General features: G+C 41.5%; 1 pseudogene; it reads left to right on the forward strand.

The window, feature by feature from the left end:
• Positions 1–2,053: 2,053 nt before the first annotated feature.
• On the forward strand, positions 2,054–2,221 carry LOC124507959 (uncharacterized; annotated as a pseudogene).
• Positions 2,222–8,772: the final 6,551 nt, after the last annotated feature.

Consider the following 8,772-nt stretch of genomic DNA (forward strand, 5'->3'; position numbering starts at 1 on the left):
TTGGTGCCCATTTCTCTGCACTGCTGACAGTGCCATCTCTAACTCTGGAAAACAGTAGAAACTCCCATCCCCCCTCCAACTCCCCCCTCCCTCCCCCACCCCCCGCCAATGGAAGTTAGGGCAGGTGGTGCCCATCAAAGGAAATAAACTATCTTTCCAGAGAGAAGAGAAGCGCCCAGCCAAGTTTCATCTCATTTCCACTCTGGGAACAACCACTTGGCATATTGATTGTCATCACTTTTTCCAGGAGGAAACAGGCTGTGGTTTTGTTATGACTCCAAAGGAAAAAAAAAATCAAGATAGTCTGACATCAGATCATTTCTCAAAGTCTAGGTTATTTGGTCATATTCACAGTTACTTTTTTCACCTCTTGGCGGGGGTGGGGGGGAATCAAACTTGTTCAACTATTTTTAAAAAAGGACGATCAGTTACATAGGTAATTGAGGCTTCATTGTATATTCCACATCATAAAACGTTGGTGCTGTGAAGTGGATGCAGTCGAAAGAGCAGTGACATGTTATGTAAATCAATGTTTATGAATGAATAATTTTATAAAAATGCATCAGAAAAACTCAGTATTTGCGGAGCTCCCATAATGGCTAACTTTATGAAATGATTAGACACCCCTCAATTTATTTGCTAGGCGAATCTGTTCTTTTCCTATTTTTGCTTACAATAAATCACATCTTTCATGTATATTTCTGCGCACCTGAGCACTTATGTGGGTGCATTTGACTAAGCTTAGTGGGAAACTTGTAAAGAATAAACTGTAGTTACCTCAAGTAGTATGAAATAGGGGAATGAATTGAAATTTTTTTCAACTAAAGAGAAAAAAAATAGGAGCCCGTTTCATTCACTTTCTAGAAGATAAGTTTGAGACTTTATGTTTTTGAAAGGTTAAATATTTCAAAAATATTCTAACCACTATAATCTTTATACCTAAGGTGACATTTTCAAAAATAATCAGGAAAACAGACTAGTTCTATAGTGGCCAAAATGTAAAATGCACAGACTTACACAGTACAAACTGAAATTTCCTCCCAGGGAGGTAGCCGGTGAGGAATGAGGCCAGGCCCGTATTACGACATGGCACCATGGAAGGAGGTAGGGCAGCCTTCTCCCATTGAGGGCATTGATGTTTCTGGTCTAGATCTTTATGTCCTCAGGGCCCTCAGTGCTCAGCTGCACACAAAATACAGTTTTTTATATGCTCTGTTTATCTTGTGATCCATACTAATCTCTCCATGCTCTAGTGACTTACCTCTTACAGGATTTGGGGACCACACAGGCCAGTAAGTTCTTTCCCTTTATAACCTGCCATCCAAAGACATTTTTGATGCTCAGAAAATTCCCTGCTGTTTACAACATCAGAGGTGTCCTCCAAATAATTTTCCCCTCTTAACTTCAATAGTACCATTTCTACTTTTCATCTGACTTGGTAGCTAATAAATTGGGACAGGAGAGAGAGAGAGAGAGGGAGAGAGAGAAAACCTCCTTTATTTTCGTCTCTTATTTTATTTTTTGTTTTTCAGGGGTTATTTGCTAAAATATGGTCTTCAATATGTTCTTACTTTCATATTTTCATAATTTTTTTACATTTTGTGAATTTCTTTCATCACTTATTTCTATTTTGAAAGTGAATCTATAATTCCATAGAAAACATTGAAAAGTATTTTAATTCTTTGATGGCTTCCTTCTCTCATTAAACTTAGTCACCTTGATTTATAAACTCTTGAGAGAATATACATGTTTCTCAAAAAATAGGTATATTCAGCATGAAAAAATACAGTGGAACCCACAAGAAGTTCTATGTTTTCAGGGACTTGAGTGTACAATGATTTGATCATTTCCCCAAGTCGTGGGACATGTATATTAGTAAAGACAGATTTAGCATCAGTAAGAGAAAGCCCTTCTCGAACTGGCTTCACAATGAGGAACTTCATTGTCCCATGTAACAGGAAGCTGAGCACTAGCACAGGATCCAGGGAAGGACGAGGGGCTCCTGCTTACCTTGAGTGCCTTCCTCGGTGTTGGCTTCATTCTTAGGTTGTGAAGCTTTGCGCCGTGGCAGTATCGTAGCCAATGAGGTTGATCCGAGGCTCGATTATTGTCACTTGAAAACATTCTTAGGTTGTGGGCAAGACGCCTGCAGAAGCTCCCGATATGGCAGTGTCCAGGGGACCAAGAAAGGGCTGTCTCTCCTTGTGCCTCCTTCTTAGGACCAAGAAGCACTTTCCCGAAAGCCCTCAGTTTTTCCTTCACTGGAATTGACTAGGGCAGGATCACATGACCATCCCTGACCCAGTGATTGGTGAAGGGAATTTGTATGGCGTGATTGAGTGAGGCTAATCGTTTTGGGGGCCCTGACCCTGCTTCCAGATTCCTCATTTCACTTATCCTCAGTCAGGCTAATCGTTTGGGGTGGCCACGTACCTCTGAAGACACACCCAAATTTCAGTGTCGCATGGTGTTCTAACATTCATTTCATTTCATGCTCTAATGTCAGGTTGGTTAAAGATTCAATGGCATTATTAGGCAGCTCACACTAATACCCAGCAAAGTTCAGGCTGGTAGGAGGGGAGATGGAACTCCTTTGGGATACTATCAACTCTTGGGGTTACTTTGCCAGACACATTTAGTAACGGATGCCCACTACCCAGAGAAGCAAGTGATCCAGGGATGATAGCAATCCTCCCTTACATTTAATTTGGTGTGAGTCAGAGAACATAAAGCAGTCTTCTGGATTATTCATACGAAACTCTATTAGGACCTAACTACTACAAGGTAATTATTTACAAGAGTCTCCCTGTGCAAGGCCAAATTAAAAAAAAATGGACAGTTCTTTTTTTCTCACGAAACCAGTTCCTTCTCAGTCTTTCTCATTCCTGTCCACTTATATGCCTGAGCCACAGACATGGCCATCATCCTTGATTCTCCCCCATTCCTCATCCTGCTGTTCTAATTCATCAGTGAGATCACACATTCTATTTGCAAACGAAGCAGAATTCCTCCACTTCTTTTCAACTGCGTGCTACCTTCCTCGTATTAGCTCTGTGGAGTGGGCAGTGGGATGGGCTGCCCGATGATCTCAGTGCACACCCTGGCTCCATCTGTGCTACTGTTCAACCCTCCATTCCTAAAACAGCCTCCAGTGGAACCTTAACACATGTAAATTGCACATCGCTTCTTAAAACCTTTTAGTGACTTCGCGCTGCATTAAGAATAACATGCACTCTCTTGGCCATGGCTGGCAATGTTCTGCAGGTTGTGACCCTGTGTACCTCTGCAGTCTCATCTGGTGCCATGTTGCCTTCGCTCCAGCCACACTGGGCTGCTTCTGTGGCTTGAACAGAGTTAAACTGTTTCCATCGTGGGGTCTTCACTTATACCGTTCCCTCCACTTTGACCATCGTTTCCTCTGTTCCGCTTGCAGCAGCCTCCTGGGCTGGTCTCCTCCTAGTCATTGCTTTTTCATAGTGGCTTTCTCTTCTCACCTCGTTTACACAGAACTGCTCCTTTGGAGGAACAGAGAGGTTGTAATTTTAACCTATTCTTTGCCCACATATGCCTTTCCTCAGTTTGTAATTATGTGCCTTTTTGTTTCCCTATTTGTTATCCTTATCCCTCTTTAGACCTGAAGCTCGGTGAAGGCAGAGGCTATGTTGATCCCATTCAGAACTCTACACCATTCTCAAGAGCAGGGCCTGGGTCCCAGCAGGTATACTCTATGGATAGGAGCGCCATGAACAAATCCCCTGTAAAGTGGTGATTCCCTTGAGTAGAGGCGGTATCCCTGCATTCCTGGGTGCATCTACACCACATACTATGTCCTCAGTACCTGTTAATTGTTAAACCAATGGATATCTCTTATCAGAATAATAAAAGTTAGCGTTTGGCTCTAGATTCATGAAACATAAGAATGGATTTCTCATTATTTGAAGAAATTCAATTGTATCATTAGCAAACATTCAGCAGAGCTTGTGATATTTTCAGGTAAGTTTAGTACGACTCTGGCAAAATAGTGCAACACTATTTCTTTAATGAGGAAAGAGAACACTTGAAGAGTTAGGAAATCAGAAGAAAATAATCACAAAGAGAGTGGGAGAATCACTTCATCTAAATTTAACTTGATGTATGAAACATCCTAATAGATTCATGAAAGGTTAAGAGCAACTAGAGATAAACCTCTGGTGAATATAACCAAAGATAGGCCTTGTCTTTTTTAGGGTCCCATTTTGGACTACTTCACGGCTAGTGAACCTGTTTATCCATGCTGATACATGCTAACACTTACATCGTATTTGCCATTCGTCAAGCACTATCTTAGTACATTAACTCATTTAAGACTTCTACAGTCCTATCAGAGAGGTTCTATTATTATGCCTATTTTATTGACGCATAGAGAGATCAAGTGACTAACCAAAGATAACAGAGCTAGCAAGTGGATTTCAAACACTGGTCTATAATTTTTGGAGAGCAGAAGACTCCCTTAGATCACCACAACCCAAGAAGCTAAATAAGATTATGAAGGAGAGTTTATAAATGTTAACCATCACTGCCTTTTCTATGGTCCTTGTTCACTGGGTCTCACAGAAAGGAGCACTGTCAACAATTTAAAAATAAGTTTAGGCATGCGCAAAGTAATGTAAACACATGAGTGTACAAAACATAAAATGAAATGATGGTTTGCACAGTTCCTTAGAATAGAATCCTAGTACTACTATTTGACTGCTGGTCACTAATTGATTAATAAAGTAGGGAGAGATGAAGAGACAGGAGCCTTCAGGGGAGCTGGCCCAAACTGAGGCCAGCTACGCCTGCTCTGCTTAGCTCTGTGACCTTTACTGCCTTGGATATCAGATTCTTCAGCAAATTAGGGCACCAGGTTGGATGACCTCTAAGTCTGACCAACTATAGCCTTGAATGACTCTATACAAAGGTACCAGTGTGTTAATAGAAGAACAAAAGTTGTATTAACTCTCCTTTTATTTTAGACTGAAGTTTTCAGGAAGCCATCTTAATTCTATCAGTTCTAGCTCTGTAATGTGTCTTGCCTAGACAGTCGTCTTTAGTCTTAATTTCCCCTGAACCCACTTTTTACACTGTCCCCAGAGAGGCTTTTTGGAAATAAAATACTTGGCCTTATCATTCCCCTGCTTAAAAATCTTTAGTAGCTTCCCTCTTCCCAATACAAGATGTTCATGATGAGATAGGAGGAGGTGTTCCTACCTTAAACCCTGTACTCTTGTGCACCAAGCCATATGCATCCTTGGAGTGTTCCAAACGATTTCATATCCTCATGCGTTTTCTCTGGTTGTTCCTTCTGCCCTGAATGCTACCCCTCTATGCCCCTTGGTTGTATGGTGAAGATTTTCAACACTTAGGAAAATGTCAGTTCCCCTATGAGACTTTCCTGTCTGGATCTCTCGTGTAACAGGTTCCCTTTCTACCTTACCACAGATAGAATGGACTATTCCTTCTTTGGGGTCTCCACTGCCCCCAGACCCTAATTGTCTATTTGAGACACTTCAATACTTGTCTGTTGACTCCTTCTAACATTGCTGACCGTAAAGAACAATGTTACATCCACTTTTACTTTTTGTTGTGTTTAGCATGGTGCCTGATAACATGGTAATAGCTGATTAATTATAAACGGATGAATAAAAGCATGAATAGAGTGAATGAGTAAACATCAATTGTCTAAAAAGTCTATCTTGCTTTTAAATTTTAAAGGCTTTGGCTGAATGCATTCCGAGATGGAGACAGATAAGAAAAAAATGTGAGTAAACAGTGGAAAAATTTTGTAGGGAGGAGGTCTTTCATTGCATCGTCCATATTGTTTTCAGCCGCTTCTGCTACTATTATTCTTCTGGCTCCTGTAAATAAAAATTTTAGAATTTTCTGGTGCCTGATATGGCATAAAGGCTCCAATATGTCTTTTGAAAATATTCTTATTTCATTTGGACAGAGAACCTGAAATGCTGGATAAGAGGGCATATGCTACATTGGGAATTAACTGGAGAGAATAGTGGCTCAGAATTCAATAATTATTTTAGGCTGCCTTTTCAACTTCAAGAAACCCAGACACTTATATGATTTTGCAATATTGCAGCAAATGGACCAGAGCACAGATTCCAATATGTGCAAGATAGATTTTACACACATGCTTACATTTCTGATTAATTTATTCATTATTCAACTGACATTCATTGAACATCTTCTTCTGCCAAGCACTACACTAGATGCTTTGGATTAAAAAAGTGGATCAGAGGATAGCACTTTGATTATTCTGGACAAAGTCCTTGATGCTTGGAGAGGCATTATATTCAACGCTGGGCCCATGATTGCCCCTACCTAAACTCCCAGGAATCCCGTTTCCTGTTGGACGTCTTGCTGGCTTTATCCCATTTACACAGCCCTCTGCTAATTCCTCAAATACCCCAAAATGCTCCCACACTTGGGCCTCAAAAAGGTCTGTTCCCTGCTTGTATCCTTCTTATCAGAGAACTCCACTCCTCTTTTAGGACTTAGTGTAGATGTCAGTTCCTTAGAGAAGCTTTTCCTGATCCCAGGATCAGCTCAGCCCTTCAGACTGTAGACACAAACCTTATTACAACCACGATTAGTTAATAATGCATGTAGTTGTTTAGCATCTGGTTTCCTGTCGGAATAGGAAGTATAGGAGGGGACCATCTGTGTGTCCCTTTTCCCTCATGAACTTCCAGAGTTCGGCACTGTGCTGGTATACTGGTATATACATTGATGCAAACGGTGGCCTTTGATAACCGTTTGCTGAATGAGTAAATGAAATAATAATGGTAGAATTACTAGCATGGACCACTTCCACCCTGCCAGCTCACAGCTTGAACCCTGCTGTCCCTTTTTCATATAGAAATGCTTGGTGACGTAAGGACACCCACTCCGAGAGGCTCTCAGGGAACAATTCCTTGTCTTAAAGAGCCTTGTTACATACTTAAGCTTAGTGATAAGGCCCTGTGGCTGCTGGCAATACTCTGGCTCTCTCTGTCTGTACTAGGTCCTTCTCCGATGAAAGGAATGGAGAGGAGGGAGTAATTGATCAACCTGCCCAATCCAACATAATCTTAGAAGCATAGGAAAAGATCAGCTTTTAGTATAACAATAACAATCTCTTTCCCTGAATGGAAGATAGGATTGAGTTACTCATTTGTGGTTAAAACAGGACTTGTAAAATAACCAATCTAGCAAAGGCAGTGAGAATCAGAAGCAGAAACCAAAACATGTAACAATTTATTTTAGAAAAATGTCCTACAAAGCAATCTCACAGTCGAAACTCGAAAGGCCCCAGATATAATCACGTTCTGTAGAGGCCCTTGAAATTGACTCTGGCACTGAAGGGATTCTAAGCAATATTACCCATGGAGGAAGAGGAATGGGGTATCGATCACAGTGTCATGTTCCACGTTCTTCTCAAATTACAAAGTTGAAAGCAGTCCAGGGTTGAGGAATGGTGCCCTTATTCTGCTTGTATCCACCCTGCACGGGTTAGAAGGGTCGGCTAGGCGGTGTCTTCTTAGGGCTTGTTTTCAGACAGCCCATCTCTCACGATTATCTCAGCATCCCTGCTCCTGGCCAGAAAGATGGATGCCCGTGAGATATTTTCCTGGATGCCTTCTCATTTCTCTGTATCACGGTGGCTCTAAATATCAGGTTGCCCTGAAATCTCTAAAGTTTTCTTTTTAGAAGGGGTTTGTTTGGGAAGTCTCGCCAAGCCCAGAGGGCACAGCAGAACACAGCATCTCCTTCCTCCGCGGAGACACACAAAATCAGGAGGACGTAATTTCAGCTGAAGCTTTGTCTGCTTACGTGACTTTCAGAAATCCTATTATGATAAATATCCGGGGATACGGTTTCCTATGATTCTAATCAAAATCAAAGTTGTACCCATTCTCTTAAGCCACTGTCTTGTGCTCCCTAGTGATTCCAAGGGTCCACATGCTTTAGGTGGAGTTTTACCACCTCTTTGCAAGCTGAGCCCTTTTGGTTTATCTATACCAACAGCCTCAGTGTCACCTAGGTGAAGTGAAAATTCTTGGATACCATCCCAGACCTACTGAATCATACTGTGGGAGTGGGGCCTGCAGTCTGTATTTTAACAGATGAGCTAGGTCAACTTGTCTGAAGTTTACCTTTGTGTTGACTGAAATAAAAAAATGGGCTTCCTAATCAAATTAGTAGTTCAAAAAAGATTAGGAGGCAGTGGTTTAAGCTTCCCAGTACAAAACTGAATAACACAGGTTAAAACAACATTATTCACCTAATCATAATAAATGACTAATCATAAGTGGTTTTATTAAATGGGTTAATATGTGTAAAATCCTTAGAATAGTGCCTGACACAGGATAATGCCTGGTTCAGAAAACCGTCTACTCTTTCTTTCCGATGCCCCAGGCTAGAGGTTGGCACCTAAGGTGACTTTGCGGGATGTCAGCACCCCTGACAATTTGCAGCACCCTACACCCGTGAGGATGACCTTCTTCTCGCCCGTCCCCTGCACACTGCCGGTGGGAGTTGACCAGAATAAGACATGGATTTTTGCCGGAGTAAGCCAAAGAGAACCTGAGTTCCTTTACCACGTGATTGAATTCCGCATCTATTTAAATCTCCAGCATGAGTGTTAACACGAGAGTGGGCTGCTTTAAAGTTTCACCCAAAGACATTTCTGTGGCAAGGGTCAAAGGTAACATGTAAGTAGATGAAAAATTCCACGCTTTTCCAGGGCATCATGAATAT

This window comes from Lynx rufus, unplaced genomic scaffold (assembly GCF_022079265.1).
Source record: "Lynx rufus isolate CCGP_SWC_20201006 ecotype Redwood Valley unplaced genomic scaffold, mLynRuf1.p SCAF_12, whole genome shotgun sequence".
In the NCBI taxonomy this organism is placed as follows: Eukaryota; Metazoa; Chordata; class Mammalia; order Carnivora; family Felidae; genus Lynx; species Lynx rufus.